Here is a 17,418-nt window from a genome sequence, read left to right as displayed (position 1 = left end):
GTCGCGGTAATACATCAGTATTGACAAGGTGAATGAAATGAGTGTGATGATTTTCATTGATGAGACCTTTTAATCATCTTTATGTTAATATATGTTGAAATTCGTTCATATTTAATTAAGATCAAAATTAAAAATAATTGACGACCCAGGTGGGACTTGAACCCACAATCCCCAGCTTCGGAGGCTGATGCCTTATCCATTAGGCCACAGGGCCACTTGATGGAAATGCACTGATCTGACCATAATAGACCAGCTGAACACCAATTCACACACAGAATAAACACCCCATGGCAAAAACAACAAAAACATGAAAAAAACACAGTCAACATGTAAAGCAAGTCTGTGAGTTTGGAAAACACACCTTGCATATGATGGTCCAGTGAGCGAAGGTAAAGAAAGGAACAACTCCTGCAACACAAACCCTTCCGCAATTCATATTGAACACTTTTGATTGAAGAGAGTATACAGTGCGGTGGTTGCTACTCCTCGCCATCCTTATTTATAGCATTTTGATTTATATGCACTGAAATAGCTTTTAGTTCGGCTTCTGATGTTTTGTCTTCTAAAAAATGTGTATATACTGGTACTTTCTACAGATGGAAATGAAGATGAACTCAAAATAGGGACAAATAGTCCTGACATGCACCAATCCTTAGCAACTGCTTTGGATTGGCCAAATGCGTAAATTCGATGCACTGTGTGTTATATTCTTGGCATTCGCACTTTACAAAATTTAAGAATTGCTGTAAGATTTTTCCATTATGGACACTATTCTAGAGTTCCAGCATTTTTCTTACTCTGTCTCAAAAATTGATGATTTCTACAAACTAGATTTCTTGCCTGGCATATTTTCATTTCACCTGACATCTCTGACTTCCTATCTGTGGTGATCACTGTCTCACGGCCACCCACTTGGTAAAGATAATAACTAGGAGGTCATTGACTTAGTGATAATGTATTCATTGTCTCTAATGATGACTTCTATGATGCCCTCACACTGCAATGCCCTCTTCTAGGTTGGAACATCCTTGCTAATTTGCTTGACTTTTCAAGTAATCCTTCACCTGTTGAAGCCAGATATTTTCCGAAACATGTGTCACAGAGTCTCATGGGCATGACACTTGACACAATATCCATCTTGAGCACCAGATTTTTTGTGATTTTCATGTCTTACCTATTCATTTCCTTTGACATAGTTTCAGATCCTCTTATTAATCACTCACTGCAAGTTTTGAATGGTGCAGGTTTTGTGGACTTTTCTAAATAAAATGCATTACATTTGAATTCATCACTTTTCTTCCGGTTTTATCATGTTTATGTATTCCTAGTACACTAGTGTCGATTGGTCACTAAAAAGATCACAACAGGATTCTATTCTACAGTACGGACCGTTGTCTTTCTCAATTGCTCCGATTCCATAATGGCAACAGTGCCGAGCAACAAGGGTACTTAACTGTGCAATCAATTCAAGAAAGTAGTTTCAACTCAGTGTCCACTTTCTGCAGAGACACTGGCAATAGGGCTAATTCGGGTGCTCTTACAGCAGGCTTCATTCTCATAAGACTATATTTTCTACTGCTAGTATTCTTGCAGAGGAAGGTGCTGTTCAGTAACATGTGAGTGCAGTGCAGCTCTATAAAAGGATGATCTACAATCCAGGGACACTACCCAACCAAGAGGACTTCCTGTAACATTCCACTACAGAGACAATCCCTTAAGAGAAACTTTTTCACTGCAGAGATTCTCACTGAGGAAAATGATTCTCAGTGACATGTCACTGCAAGGAGGCTAGCTTAGGAGGATTCTCTTCACAGTTGACATGGCACCTGAGGAAGACACTTTTCAGCAATTGGTGGCTACAGGGGAGCTCACTTAAGAGTAACATCTTAAATGCTGGGGCCCTCATAAGGAATTGAATGAGCAGTATATGTTTCTCTGCTGCTATACTCCCTGAGAAGCAAAATATTAAGTGATATGTCACAGTTGCAAGGCAGCTCTATGAAGACAGGACAAGATTCACGTGTCTTTACTGCATAGTGTCGCGGTAATACATCAGTATTGACAAGGTGAATGAAATGAGTGTGATGATTTTCATTGATGAGACCTTTTAATCATCTTTATGTTAATATATGTTGAAATTCGTTCATATTTAATTAAGATCAAAATTAAAAATAATTGACGACCCAGGTGGGACTTAAACCCACAATCCCCAGCTTCGGAGGCTGATGCCTTATCCATTAGGCCACAGGGCCACTTGATAGAAAAGCACTGATCTGACCATAATAGACCAACTGAACACCAATTCAAACACAGAATAAACACCCCATGGCAAAAACAACAAAAACATGAAAAAAAAACACAGTCAACATGTAGAGCAAGTCTGTGAGTTTGGAAAACACACCTTGCATATGAAGGTCCAGTGAGCGAAGGTAAAGAAAGGAACAACTCCTGCAACACAAACCCTTCCGCAATTCATATTGAACACTTTTGATTGAAGAGAGTATACAGTGCGGTGGTTGCTACTCCTCGCCATCCTTATTTATAGTATTTTGATTTATATGCACTGAAATAGCTTTTAGTTTGGCTTCTGATGTTTTGTCTTCTAAAAAATTTGTATGTACTGGTACTTTCTATAGATGGAAATGAAGATGAACTCAAAATAGGGACAAATAGTCCTGACATACACCAATCCTTAGCAACTGCTTTGGATTGGCCAAATGCGTAAATTCGATGCACTGTGTGTTATATTCTTGGCATTCGCACTTTACAAAATTTAAGAATTGCTGTAAGATTTTTCCATTATGGACACTATTCTAGAGTTCCAGCATTTTTCTTACTCTGTCTCAAAAATTGATGATTTCTACAAACTAGATTTCTTGCCTGGCATATTTTCATTTCACCTGACATCTCTGACTTCCTATCTGTGGTGATCACTGTCTCACGGCCACCCACTTGGTAAAGATAATAACTAGGAGGTCATTGACTTAGTGATAATGTATTCATTGTCTCTAATGATGACTTCTATGATGCCCTCACACTGCAATGCCCTCTTCTAGGTTGGAACATCCTTGCTAACTTGCTTGACTTTTCAAGTAATCCTTCACCTGTTGAAGCCAGATATTTTCCGAAACATGTGTCACAGAGTCTCATGGGCATGACACTTGACACAATATCCATCTTGAGCACCAGATTTTTTGTGATTTTCATGTCTTACCTATTCATTTCCTTTGACATAGTTTCAGATCCTCTTATTAATCACTCACTGCAAGTTTTGAATGGTGCAGGTTTTGTGGACTTTTCTAAATAAAATGCATTACATTTGAATTCATCACTTTTCTTCCTGTTTTATCATGTTTATGTATTCCTGGTACACTGGTGTCGATTGGTCACTAAAAAGAGCACAACAGGATTCTATTCTACAGTACGGACCGTTGTCTTTCTCAATCGCTCCGATTCCATAATGGCAACAGTGCCGAGCAACAAGGGTACTTAACTGTGCAATCAATTCAAGAAAGTAGTTTCAACTCAGTGTCCACTTTCTGCAGAGACACTGGCAGTAGGGCTATTTCGGGTGCTCTTACAGCGGGCTTCATTCTCATAAGACTATATTTTCTACTGCTAGTATTCTTGCAGAGGAAGGTGCTGTTCAGTAACATGTGAGTGCAGTGCAGCTCTATAAAAGGATGATCTACAAACCAGGGACACTACCCAACCAAGAGGACTTCCTGTAACATTCCACGACAGAGACAATCCCTTAAGAGAAACTTTTTCACTGCAGAGATTCTCACTGAGGAAAATGATTCTCAGTGCCATGTCACTGCAAGGAGGCTAGCTTAGGAGGATTCTCTTCACAGTTGAGATGGCACCTGAGGAAGACACTTTTCAGCAATTGGTGGCTACAGGGGAGCTCACTTAAGAGTAACATCTTAAATGCTGGGGCCCTCATAAGGAATTGAATGAGCAGTATATGTTTCTCTGCTGCTATACTCCCTGAGAAGCAAAATATTAAGTGATATGTCACAGTTGCAAGGCAGCTCTATGAAGACAGGACAAGATTCACGTGTCTTTACTGCATAGTGTCGCGGTAATACATCAGTATTGACAAGGTGTATGAAATGAGTGTGATGATTTTCATTGATTAGACCTTTTAATCATCTTTATGTTAATATATGTTGAAATTCGTTCATATTTAATTAAGATCAAAATTAAAAATAATTGACGACCCAGGTGGGACTTGAACCCACAATCCCCAGCTTTGGAGGCTGATGCCTTATCCATTAGGCCACAGGGCCACTTGATGGAAAAGCACTGATCTGACCATAATAGACCATCTGAACACCAATTCACACACAGAATAAACACCCCATGGCAAAAACAACAAAAACATGAAAAAAACACAGTCAACATGTAAAGCAAGTCTGTGAGTTTGGAAAACACACCTTGCATATGATGGTCCAGTGAGCGAAGGTAAAGAAAGGAACAACTCCTGCAACACAAACCCTTCCGCAATTCATATTGAACACTTTTGATTGAAGAGAGTATACAGTGCGGTGGTTGCTACTCCTCGCCATCCTTATTTATAGTATTTTGATTTATATGCACTGAAATAGCTTTTAGTTCGGCTTCTGATGTTTTGTCTTCTAAAAAATGTGTATATACTGGTACTTTCTACAGATGGAAATGAAGATGAACTCAAAATAGGGACAAATAGTCCTGACATGCACCAATCCTTAGCAACTGCTTTGGATTGGCCAAATGCGTAAATTCGATGCACTGTGTGTTATATTCTTGGCATTCGCACTTTACAAAATTTAAGAATTGCTGTAAGATTTTTCCATTATGGACACTATTCTAGAGTTCCAGCATTTTTCTTACTCTGTCTCAAAAATTGATGATTTCTACAAACTAGATTTCTTGCCTGGCATATTTTCATTTCACCTGACATCTCTGACTTCCTATCTGTGGTGATCACTGTCTCACGGCCACCCACTTGGTAAAGATAATAACTAGGAGGTCATTGACTTAGTGATAATGTATTCATTGTCTCTAATGATGACTTCTATGATGCCCTCACACTGCAATGCCCTCTTCTAGGTTGGAACATCCTTGCTAATTTGCTTGACTTTTCAAGTAATCCTTCACCTGTTGAAGCCAGATATTTTCCGAAACATGTGTCACAGAGTCTCATGGGCATGACACTTGACACAATATCCATCTTGAGCACCAGATTTTTTGTGATTTTCATGTCTTACCTATTCATTTCCTTTGACATAGTTTCAGATCCTCTTATTAATCACTCACTGCAAGTTTTGAATGGTGCATTTTTTGCGGACTTTTCTAAATAAAATGCATTACATTTGAATTCATCACTTTTCTTCCTGTTTTATCATGTTTATGTATTCCTGGTACACTGGTGTCGATTGGTCACTAAAAAGAGCACAACAGGATTCTATTCTACAGTACGGACCGTTGTCTTTCTCAATTGCTCCGATTCCATAATGGCAACAGTGCCGAGCAACAAGTGTACTTAACTGTGCAATCAATTCAAGAAAGTAGTTTCAACTCAGTGTCCACTTTCTGCAGAGACACTGGCAGTAGGGCTATTTCGGGTGCTCTTACAGCAGGCTTCATTCTCATAAGACTATATTTTCTAATGCTAGTATTCTTGCAGAGGAAGGTGCTGTTCAGTAACATGTGAGTGCAGTGCAGCTCTATAAAAGGATGATCTACAATCCAGGGACACTACCCAACCAAGAGGACTTCCTGTAACATTCCACGACAGAGACAATCCCTTAAGAGAAACTTTTTCACTGCAGAGATTCTCACTGAGGAAAATGATTCTCAGTGACATGTCACTGCAAGGAGGCTAGCTTAGGAGGATTCTCTTCACAGTTGAGATGGCACCTGAGGAAGACACTTTTCAGCAATTGGTGGCTACAGGGGAGCTCACTTAAGAGTAACATCTTAAATGCTGGGGCCCTCATAAGGAATTGAATGAGCAGTATATGTTTCTCTGCTGCTATACTCCCTGAGAAGCAAAATATTAAGTGATATGTCACAGTTGCAAGGCAGCTCTATGAAGACAGGACAAGATTCACGTGTCTTTACTGCATAGTGTCGCGGTAATACATCAGTATTGACAAGGTGAATGAAATGAGTGTGATGATTTTCATTGATGAGACCTTTTAATCATCTTTATGTTAATATATGTTGAAATTCGTTCATATTTAATTAAGATCAAAATTAAAAATAATTGACGACCCAGGTGGGACTTAAACCCACAATCCCCAGCTTCGGAGGCTGATGCCTTATCCATTAGGCCACAGGGCCACTTGATAGAAAAGCACTGATCTGACCATAATAGACCAACTGAACACCAATTCAAACACAGAATAAACACCCCATGGCAAAAACAACAAAAACATGAAAAAAAAACACAGTCAACATGTAGAGCAAGTCTGTGAGTTTGGAAAACACACCTTGCATATGAAGGTCCAGTGAGCGAAGGTAAAGAAAGGAACAACTCCTGCAACACAAACCCTTCCGCAATTCATATTGAACACTTTTGATTGAAGAGAGTATACAGTGCGGTGGTTGCTACTCCTCGCCATCCTTATTTATAGTATTTTGATTTATATGCACTGAAATAGCTTTTAGTTTGGCTTCTGATGTTTTGTCTTCTAAAAAATGTGTATATACTGGTACTTTCTACAGATGGAAATGAAGATGAACTGAAAATAGGGACAAATAGTCCTGACATACACCAATCCTTAGCAACTGCTTTGGATTGGCCAAATGCGTAAATTCGATGCACTGTGTGTTATATTCTTGGCATTCGCACTTTACAAAATTTAAGAATTGCTGTAAGATTTTTCCATTATGGACACTATTCTAGAGTTCCAGCATTTTTCTTACTCTGTCTCAAAAATTGATGATTTCTACAAACTAGATTTCTTGCCTGGCATATTTTCATTTCACCTGACATCTCTGACTTCCTATCTGTGGTGATCACTGTCTCACGGCCACCCACTTGGTAAAGATAATAACTAGGAGGTCATTGACTTAGTGATAATGTATTCATTGTCTCTAATGATGACTTCTATGATGCCCTCACACTGCAATGCCCTCTTCTAGGTTGGAACATCCTTGCTAATTTGCGTGACTTTTCAAGTAATCCTTCACCTGTTGAAGCCAGATATTTTCCGAAACATGTGTCACAGAGTCTCATGGGCATGACACTTGACACAATATCCATCTTGAGCACCAGATTTTTTGTGATTTTCATGTCTTACCTATTCATTTCCTTTGACATAGTTTCAGATCCTCTTATTAATCACTCACTGCAAGTTTTGAATGGTGCATTTTTTGCGGACTTTTCTAAATAAAATGCATTACATTTGAATTCATCACTTTTCTTCCTGTTTTATCATGTTTATGTATTCCTGGTACACTGGTGTCGATTGGTCACTAAAAAGAGCACAACAGGATTCTATTCTACAGTACGGACCGTTGTCTTTCTCAATTGCTCCGATTCCATAATGGCAACAGTGCCGAGCAACAAGTGTACTTAACTGTGCAATCAATTCAAGAAAGTAGTTTCAACTCAGTGTCCACTTTCTGCAGAGACCCTGGCAATAGGGCTATTTCGGGTGCTCTTACAGCAGGCTTCATTCTCATAAGACTATATTTTCTACTGCTAGTATTCTTGCAGAGGAAGGTGCTGTTCAGTAACATGTGAGTGCAGTGCAGCTCTATAAAAGGATGATCTACAATCCAGGGACACTACCCAACCAAGAGGACTTCCTGTAACATTCCACGACAGAGACAATCCCTTAAGAGAAACTTTTTCACTGCAGAGATTCTCACTGAGGAAAATGATTCTCAGTGCCATGTCACTGCAAGGAGGCTAGCTTAGGAGGATTCTCTTCACAGTTGAGATGGCACCTGAGGAAGACACTTTTCAGCAATTGGTGGCTACAGGGGAGCTCACGTAAGAGTAACATCTTAAATGCTGGGGCCCTCATAAGGAATTGAATGAGCAGTATATATTTCTCTGCTGCTATACTCCCTGAGAAGCAAAATATTAAGTGATATGTCACAGTTGCAAGGCGGCTCTATGAAGACAGGACAAGATTCACGTGTCTTTACTGCATAGTGTCGCGGTAATACATCAGTATTGACAAGGTGAATGAAATGAGTGTGATGATTTTCATTGATGAGACCTTTTAATCATCTTTATGTTAATATATGTTGAAATTCGTTCATATTTAATTAAGATCAAAATTAAAAATAATTGACGACCCAGGTGGGACTTGAACCCACAATCCCCAGCTTCGGAGGCTGATGCCTTATCCATTAGGCCACAGGGCCACTTGATGGAAATGCACTGATCTGACCATAATAGACCAGCTGAACACCAATTCACACACAGAATAAACACCCCATGGCAAAAACAACAAAAACATGAAAAAAACACAGTCAACATGTAAAGCAAGTCTGTGAGTTTGGAAAACACACCTTGCATATGATGGTCCAGTGAGCGAAGGTAAAGAAAGGAACAACTCCTGCAACACAAACCCTTCCGCAATTCATATTGAACACTTTTGATTGAAGAGAGTATACAGTGCGGTGGTTGCTACTCCTCGCCATCCTTATTTATAGCATTTTGATTTATATGCACTGAAATAGCTTTTAGTTCGGCTTCTGATGTTTTGTCTTCTAAAAAATGTGTATATACTGGTACTTTCTACAGATGGAAATGAAGATGAACTCAAAATAGGGACAAATAGTCCTGACATGCACCAATCCTTAGCAACTGCTTTGGATTGGCCAAATGCGTAAATTCGATGCACTGTGTGTTATATTCTTGGCATTCGCACTTTACAAAATTTAAGAATTGCTGTAAGATTTTTCCATTATGGACACTATTCTAGAGTTCCAGCATTTTTCTTACTCTGTCTCAAAAATTGATGATTTCTACAAACTAGATTTCTTGCCTGGCATATTTTCATTTCACCTGACATCTCTGACTTCCTATCTGTGGTGATCACTGTCTCACGGCCACCCACTTGGTAAAGATAATAACTAGGAGGTCATTGACTTAGTGATAATGTATTCATTGTCTCTAATGATGACTTCTATGATGCCCTCACACTGCAATGCCCTCTTCTAGGTTGGAACATCCTTGCTAATTTGCTTGACTTTTCAAGTAATCCTTCACCTGTTGAAGCCAGATATTTTCCGAAACATGTGTCACAGAGTCTCATGGGCATGACACTTGACACAATATCCATCTTGAGCACCAGATTTTTTGTGATTTTCATGTCTTACCTATTCATTTCCTTTGACATAGTTTCAGATCCTCTTATTAATCACTCACTGCAAGTTTTGAATGGTGCAGGTTTTGTGGACTTTTCTAAATAAAATGCATTACATTTGAATTCATCACTTTTCTTCCGGTTTTATCATGTTTATGTATTCCTAGTACACTAGTGTCGATTGGTCACTAAAAAGATCACAACAGGATTCTATTCTACAGTACGGACCGTTGTCTTTCTCAATTGCTCCGATTCCATAATGGCAACAGTGCCGAGCAACAAGGGTACTTAACTGTGCAATCAATTCAAGAAAGTAGTTTCAACTCAGTGTCCACTTTCTGCAGAGACACTGGCAATAGGGCTAATTCGGGTGCTCTTACAGCAGGCTTCATTCTCATAAGACTATATTTTCTACTGCTAGTATTCTTGCAGAGGAAGGTGCTGTTCAGTAACATGTGAGTGCAGTGCAGCTCTATAAAAGGATGATCTACAATCCAGGGACACTACCCAACCAAGAGGACTTCCTGTAACATTCCACTACAGAGACAATCCCTTAAGAGAAACTTTTTCACTGCAGAGATTCTCACTGAGGAAAATGATTCTCAGTGACATGTCACTGCAAGGAGGCTAGCTTAGGAGGATTCTCTTCACAGTTGACATGGCACCTGAGGAAGACACTTTTCAGCAATTGGTGGCTACAGGGGAGCTCACTTAAGAGTAACATCTTAAATGCTGGGGCCCTCATAAGGAATTGAATGAGCAGTATATGTTTCTCTGCTGCTATACTCCCTGAGAAGCAAAATATTAAGTGATATGTCACAGTTGCAAGGCAGCTCTATGAAGACAGGACAAGATTCACGTGTCTTTACTGCATAGTGTCGCGGTAATACATCAGTATTGACAAGGTGAATGAAATGAGTGTGATGATTTTCATTGATGAGACCTTTTAATCATCTTTATGTTAATATATGTTGAAATTCGTTCATATTTAATTAAGATCAAAATTAAAAATAATTGACGACCCAGGTGGGACTTAAACCCACAATCCCCAGCTTCGGAGGCTGATGCCTTATCCATTAGGCCACAGGGCCACTTGATAGAAAAGCACTGATCTGACCATAATAGACCAACTGAACACCAATTCAAACACAGAATAAACACCCCATGGCAAAAACAACAAAAACATGAAAAAAAAACACAGTCAACATGTAGAGCAAGTCTGTGAGTTTGGAAAACACACCTTGCATATGAAGGTCCAGTGAGCGAAGGTAAAGAAAGGAACAACTCCTGCAACACAAACCCTTCCGCAATTCATATTGAACACTTTTGATTGAAGAGAGTATACAGTGCGGTGGTTGCTACTCCTCGCCATCCTTATTTATAGTATTTTGATTTATATGCACTGAAATAGCTTTTAGTTTGGCTTCTGATGTTTTGTCTTCTAAAAAATTTGTATGTACTGGTACTTTCTATAGATGGAAATGAAGATGAACTCAAAATAGGGACAAATAGTCCTGACATACACCAATCCTTAGCAACTGCTTTGGATTGGCCAAATGCGTAAATTCGATGCACTGTGTGTTATATTCTTGGCATTCGCACTTTACAAAATTTAAGAATTGCTGTGAGATTTTTCCATTATGGACACTATTCTAGAGTTCCAGCATTTTTCTTACTCTGTCTCAAAAATTGATGATTTCTACAAACTAGATTTCTTGCCTGGCATATTTTCATTTCACCTGACATCTCTGACTTCCTATCTGTGGTGATCACTGTCTCACGGCCACCCACTTGGTAAAGATAATAACTAGGAGGTCATTGACTTAGTGATAATGTATTCATTGTCTCTAATGATGACTTCTATGATGCCCTCACACTGCAATGCCCTCTTCTAGGTTGGAACATCCTTGCTAACTTGCTTGACTTTTCAAGTAATCCTTCACCTGTTGAAGCCAGATATTTTCCGAAACATGTGTCACAGAGTCTCATGGGCATGACACTTGACACAATATCCATCTTGAGCACCAGATTTTTTGTGATTTTCATGTCTTACCTATTCATTTCCTTTGACATAGTTTCAGATCCTCTTATTAATCACTCACTGCAAGTTTTGAATGGTGCAGGTTTTGTGGACTTTTCTAAATAAAATGCATTACATTTGAATTCATCACTTTTCTTCCTGTTTTATCATGTTTATGTATTCCTGGTACACTGGTGTCGATTGGTCACTAAAAAGAGCACAACAGGATTCTATTCTACAGTACGGACCGTTGTCTTTCTCAATCGCTCCGATTCCATAATGGCAACAGTGCCGAGCAACAAGGGTACTTAACTGTGCAATCAATTCAAGAAAGTAGTTTCAACTCAGTGTCCACTTTCTGCAGAGACACTGGCAGTAGGGCTATTTCGGGTGCTCTTACAGCGGGCTTCATTCTCATAAGACTATATTTTCTACTGCTAGTATTCTTGCAGAGGAAGGTGCTGTTCAGTAACATGTGAGTGCAGTGCAGCTCTATAAAAGGATGATCTACAAACCAGGGACACTACCCAACCAAGAGGACTTCCTGTAACATTCCACGACAGAGACAATCCCTTAAGAGAAACTTTTTCACTGCAGAGATTCTCACTGAGGAAAATGATTCTCAGTGCCATGTCACTGCAAGGAGGCTAGCTTAGGAGGATTCTCTTCACAGTTGAGATGGCACCTGAGGAAGACACTTTTCAGCAATTGGTGGCTACAGGGGAGCTCACTTAAGAGTAACATCTTAAATGCTGGGGCCCTCATAAGGAATTGAATGAGCAGTATATGTTTCTCTGCTGCTATACTCCCTGAGAAGCAAAATATTAAGTGATATGTCACAGTTGCAAGGCAGCTCTATGAAGACAGGACAAGATTCACGTGTCTTTACTGCATAGTGTCGCGGTAATACATCAGTATTGACAAGGTGTATGAAATGAGTGTGATGATTTTCATTGATTAGACCTTTTAATCATCTTTATGTTAATATATGTTGAAATTCGTTCATATTTAATTAAGATCAAAATTAAAAATAATTGACGACCCAGGTGGGACTTGAACCCACAATCCCCAGCTTTGGAGGCTGATGCCTTATCCATTAGGCCACAGGGCCACTTGATGGAAAAGCACTGATCTGACCATAATAGACCATCTGAACACCAATTCACACACAGAATAAACACCCCATGGCAAAAACAACAAAAACATGAAAAAAACACAGTCAACATGTAAAGCAAGTCTGTGAGTTTGGAAAACACACCTTGCATATGATGGTCCAGTGAGCGAAGGTAAAGAAAGGAACAACTCCTGCAACACAAACCCTTCCGCAATTCATATTGAACACTTTTGATTGAAGAGAGTATACAGTGCGGTGGTTGCTACTCCTCGCCATCCTTATTTATAGTATTTTGATTTATATGCACTGAAATAGCTTTTAGTTCGGCTTCTGATGTTTTGTCTTCTAAAAAATGTGTATATACTGGTACTTTCTACAGATGGAAATGAAGATGAACTCAAAATAGGGACAAATAGTCCTGACATGCACCAATCCTTAGCAACTGCTTTGGATTGGCCAAATGCGTAAATTCGATGCACTGTGTGTTATATTCTTGGCATTCGCACTTTACAAAATTTAAGAATTGCTGTAAGATTTTTCCATTATGGACACTATTCTAGAGTTCCAGCATTTTTCTTACTCTGTCTCAAAAATTGATGATTTCTACAAACTAGATTTCTTGCCTGGCATATTTTCATTTCACCTGACATCTCTGACTTCCTATCTGTGGTGATCACTGTCTCACGGCCACCCACTTGGTAAAGATAATAACTAGGAGGTCATTGACTTAGTGATAATGTATTCATTGTCTCTAATGATGACTTCTATGATGCCCTCACACTGCAATGCCCTCTTCTAGGTTGGAACATCCTTGCTAATTTGCTTGACTTTTCAAGTAATCCTTCACCTGTTGAAGCCAGATATTTTCCGAAACATGTGTCACAGAGTCTCATGGGCATGACACTTGACACAATATCCATCTTGAGCACCAGATTTTTTGTGATTTTCATGTCTTACCTATTCATTTCCTTTGACATAGTTTCAGATCCTCTTATTAATCACTCACTGCAAGTTTTGAATGGTGCATTTTTTGCGGACTTTTCTAAATAAAATGCATTACATTTGAATTCATCACTTTTCTTCCTGTTTTATCATGTTTATGTATTCCTGGTACACTGGTGTCGATTGGTCACTAAAAAGAGCACAACAGGATTCTATTCTACAGTACGGACCGTTGTCTTTCTCAATTGCTCCGATTCCATAATGGCAACAGTGCCGAGCAACAAGTGTACTTAACTGTGCAATCAATTCAAGAAAGTAGTTTCAACTCAGTGTCCACTTTCTGCAGAGACACTGGCAGTAGGGCTATTTCGGGTGCTCTTACAGCAGGCTTCATTCTCATAAGACTATATTTTCTAATGCTAGTATTCTTGCAGAGGAAGGTGCTGTTCAGTAACATGTGAGTGCAGTGCAGCTCTATAAAAGGATGATCTACAATCCAGGGACACTACCCAACCAAGAGGACTTCCTGTAACATTCCACGACAGAGACAATCCCTTAAGAGAAACTTTTTCACTGCAGAGATTCTCACTGAGGAAAATGATTCTCAGTGACATGTCACTGCAAGGAGGCTAGCTTAGGAGGATTCTCTTCACAGTTGAGATGGCACCTGAGGAAGACACTTTTCAGCAATTGGTGGCTACAGGGGAGCTCACTTAAGAGTAACATCTTAAATGCTGGGGCCCTCATAAGGAATTGAATGAGCAGTATATGTTTCTCTGCTGCTATACTCCCTGAGAAGCAAAATATTAAGTGATATGTCACAGTTGCAAGGCAGCTCTATGAAGACAGGACAAGATTCACGTGTCTTTACTGCATAGTGTCGCGGTAATACATCAGTATTGACAAGGTGAATGAAATGAGTGTGATGATTTTCATTGATGAGACCTTTTAATCATCTTTATGTTAATATATGTTGAAATTCGTTCATATTTAATTAAGATCAAAATTAAAAATAATTGACGACCCAGGTGGGACTTAAACCCACAATCCCCAGCTTCGGAGGCTGATGCCTTATCCATTAGGCCACAGGGCCACTTGATAGAAAAGCACTGATCTGACCATAATAGACCAACTGAACACCAATTCAAACACAGAATAAACACCCCATGGCAAAAACAACAAAAACATGAAAAAAAAACACAGTCAACATGTAGAGCAAGTCTGTGAGTTTGGAAAACACACCTTGCATATGAAGGTCCAGTGAGCGAAGGTAAAGAAAGGAACAACTCCTGCAACACAAACCCTTCCGCAATTCATATTGAACACTTTTGATTGAAGAGAGTATACAGTGCGGTGGTTGCTACTCCTCGCCATCCTTATTTATAGTATTTTGATTTATATGCACTGAAATAGCTTTTAGTTTGGCTTCTGATGTTTTGTCTTCTAAAAAATGTGTATATACTGGTACTTTCTACAGATGGAAATGAAGATGAACTGAAAATAGGGACAAATAGTCCTGACATACACCAATCCTTAGCAACTGCTTTGGATTGGCCAAATGCGTAAATTCGATGCACTGTGTGTTATATTCTTGGCATTCGCACTTTACAAAATTTAAGAATTGCTGTAAGATTTTTCCATTATGGACACTATTCTAGAGTTCCAGCATTTTTCTTACTCTGTCTCAAAAATTGATGATTTCTACAAACTAGATTTCTTGCCTGGCATATTTTCATTTCACCTGACATCTCTGACTTCCTATCTGTGGTGATCACTGTCTCACGGCCACCCACTTGGTAAAGATAATAACTAGGAGGTCATTGACTTAGTGATAATGTATTCATTGTCTCTAATGATGACTTCTATGATGCCCTCACACTGCAATGCCCTCTTCTAGGTTGGAACATCCTTGCTAATTTGCGTGACTTTTCAAGTAATCCTTCACCTGTTGAAGCCAGATATTTTCCGAAACATGTGTCACAGAGTCTCATGGGCATGACACTTGACACAATATCCATCTTGAGCACCAGATTTTTTGTGATTTTCATGTCTTACCTATTCATTTCCTTTGACATAGTTTCAGATCCTCTTATTAATCACTCACTGCAAGTTTTGAATGGTGCATTTTTTGCGGACTTTTCTAAATAAAATGCATTACATTTGAATTCATCACTTTTCTTCCTGTTTTATCATGTTTATGTATTCCTGGTACACTGGTGTCGATTGGTCACTAAAAAGAGCACAACAGGATTCTATTCTACAGTACGGACCGTTGTCTTTCTCAATTGCTCCGATTCCATAATGGCAACAGTGCCGAGCAACAAGTGTACTTAACTGTGCAATCAATTCAAGAAAGTAGTTTCAACTCAGTGTCCACTTTCTGCAGAGACCCTGGCAATAGGGCTATTTCGGGTGCTCTTACAGCAGGCTTCATTCTCATAAGACTATATTTTCTACTGCTAGTATTCTTGCAGAGGAAGGTGCTGTTCAGTAACATGTGAGTGCAGTGCAGCTCTATAAAAGGATGATCTACAATCCAGGGACACTACCCAACCAAGAGGACTTCCTGTAACATTCCACGACAGAGACAATCCCTTAAGAGAAACTTTTTCACTGCAGAGATTCTCACTGAGGAAAATGATTCTCAGTGCCATGTCACTGCAAGGAGGCTAGCTTAGGAGGATTCTCTTCACAGTTGAGATGGCACCTGAGGAAGACACTTTTCAGCAATTGGTGGCTACAGGGGAGCTCACGTAAGAGTAACATCTTAAATGCTGGGGCCCTCATAAGGAATTGAATGAGCAGTATATATTTCTCTGCTGCTATACTCCCTGAGAAGCAAAATATTAAGTGATATGTCACAGTTGCAAGGCGGCTCTATGAAGACAGGACAAGATTCACGTGTCTTTACTGCATAGTGTCGCGGTAATACATCAGTATTGACAAGGTGAATGAAATGAGTGTGATGATTTTCATTGATGAGACCTTTTAATCATCTTTATGTTAATATATGTTGAAATTCGTTCATATTTAATTAAGATCAAAATTAAAAATAATTGACGACCCAGGTGGGACTTGAACCCACAATCCCCAGCTTCGGAGGCTGATGCCTTATCCATTAGGCCACAGGGCCACTTGATGGAAATGCACTGATCTGACCATAATAGACCAGCTGAACACCAATTCACACACAGAATAAACACCCCATGGCAAAAACAACAAAAACATGAAAAAAACACAGTCAACATGTAAAGCAAGTCTGTGAGTTTGGAAAACACACCTTGCATATGATGGTCCAGTGAGCGAAGGTAAAGAAAGGAACAACTCCTGCAACACAAACCCTTCCGCAATTCATATTGAACACTTTTGATTGAAGAGAGTATACAGTGCGGTGGTTGCTACTCCTCGCCATCCTTATTTATAGCATTTTGATTTATATGCACTGAAATAGCTTTTAGTTCGGCTTCTGATGTTTTGTCTTCTAAAAAATGTGTATATACTGGTACTTTCTACAGATGGAAATGAAGATGAACTCAAAATAGGGACAAATAGTCCTGACATGCACCAATCCTTAGCAACTGCTTTGGATTGGCCAAATGCGTAAATTCGATGCACTGTGTGTTATATTCTTGGCATTCGCACTTTACAAAATTTAAGAATTGCTGTAAGATTTTTCCATTATGGACACTATTCTAGAGTTCCAGCATTTTTCTTACTCTGTCTCAAAAATTGATGATTTCTACAAACTAGATTTCTTGCCTGGCATATTTTCATTTCACCTGACATCTCTGACTTCCTATCTGTGGTGATCACTGTCTCACGGCCACCCACTTGGTAAAGATAATAACTAGGAGGTCATTGACTTAGTGATAATGTATTCATTGTCTCTAATGATGACTTCTATGATGCCCTCACACTGCAATGCCCTCTTCTAGGTTGGAACATCCTTGCTAATTTGCTTGACTTTTCAAGTAATCCTTCACCTGTTGAAGCCAGATATTTTCCGAAACATGTGTCACAGAGTC

General features: G+C 39.3%; 9 non-coding genes across 9 annotated transcripts; all 9 read right to left on the bottom strand.

The window, feature by feature from the left end:
• Positions 1 to 141: 141 nt before the first annotated feature.
• On the bottom strand, positions 142 to 214 carry TRNAR-CCG (transfer RNA arginine (anticodon CCG)). Its single transcript has one exon. It is a non-coding gene; the product is annotated as a tRNA-Arg (tRNA).
• Positions 215 to 2,179: 1,965 nt separating this feature from the next.
• TRNAR-CCG (transfer RNA arginine (anticodon CCG)) lies at positions 2,180 to 2,252 on the bottom strand. Its single transcript has one exon. It is a non-coding gene; the product is annotated as a tRNA-Arg (tRNA).
• Positions 2,253 to 4,219: 1,967 nt separating this feature from the next.
• Positions 4,220 to 4,292, bottom strand: TRNAW-CCA (transfer RNA tryptophan (anticodon CCA)). Its single transcript has one exon. It is a non-coding gene; the product is annotated as a tRNA-Trp (tRNA).
• Positions 4,293 to 6,257: 1,965 nt separating this feature from the next.
• Positions 6,258 to 6,330, bottom strand: TRNAR-CCG (transfer RNA arginine (anticodon CCG)). Its single transcript has one exon. It is a non-coding gene; the product is annotated as a tRNA-Arg (tRNA).
• A 1,967-nt stretch (positions 6,331 to 8,297) lies between these two features.
• Positions 8,298 to 8,370, bottom strand: TRNAR-CCG (transfer RNA arginine (anticodon CCG)). Its single transcript has one exon. It is a non-coding gene; the product is annotated as a tRNA-Arg (tRNA).
• Positions 8,371 to 10,335: 1,965 nt separating this feature from the next.
• On the bottom strand, positions 10,336 to 10,408 carry TRNAR-CCG (transfer RNA arginine (anticodon CCG)). Its single transcript has one exon. It is a non-coding gene; the product is annotated as a tRNA-Arg (tRNA).
• Positions 10,409 to 12,375: 1,967 nt separating this feature from the next.
• TRNAW-CCA (transfer RNA tryptophan (anticodon CCA)) lies at positions 12,376 to 12,448 on the bottom strand. Its single transcript has one exon. It is a non-coding gene; the product is annotated as a tRNA-Trp (tRNA).
• A 1,965-nt stretch (positions 12,449 to 14,413) lies between these two features.
• On the bottom strand, positions 14,414 to 14,486 carry TRNAR-CCG (transfer RNA arginine (anticodon CCG)). The gene has a single exon. It is a non-coding gene; the product is annotated as a tRNA-Arg (tRNA).
• A 1,967-nt stretch (positions 14,487 to 16,453) lies between these two features.
• Positions 16,454 to 16,526, bottom strand: TRNAR-CCG (transfer RNA arginine (anticodon CCG)). The gene has a single exon. It is a non-coding gene; the product is annotated as a tRNA-Arg (tRNA).
• Positions 16,527 to 17,418: the final 892 nt, after the last annotated feature.

This window comes from Ambystoma mexicanum, chromosome 3q (genome assembly GCF_040938575.1).
Source record: "Ambystoma mexicanum isolate Mex_15411 chromosome 3q, UKY_AmexF1_1, whole genome shotgun sequence".
In the NCBI taxonomy this organism is placed as follows: Eukaryota; Metazoa; Chordata; class Amphibia; order Caudata; family Ambystomatidae; genus Ambystoma; species Ambystoma mexicanum.
The sequence above is the reverse complement of the archived record's forward strand: the minus strand, read 5'-3'. Positions and strand labels throughout refer to the sequence as shown.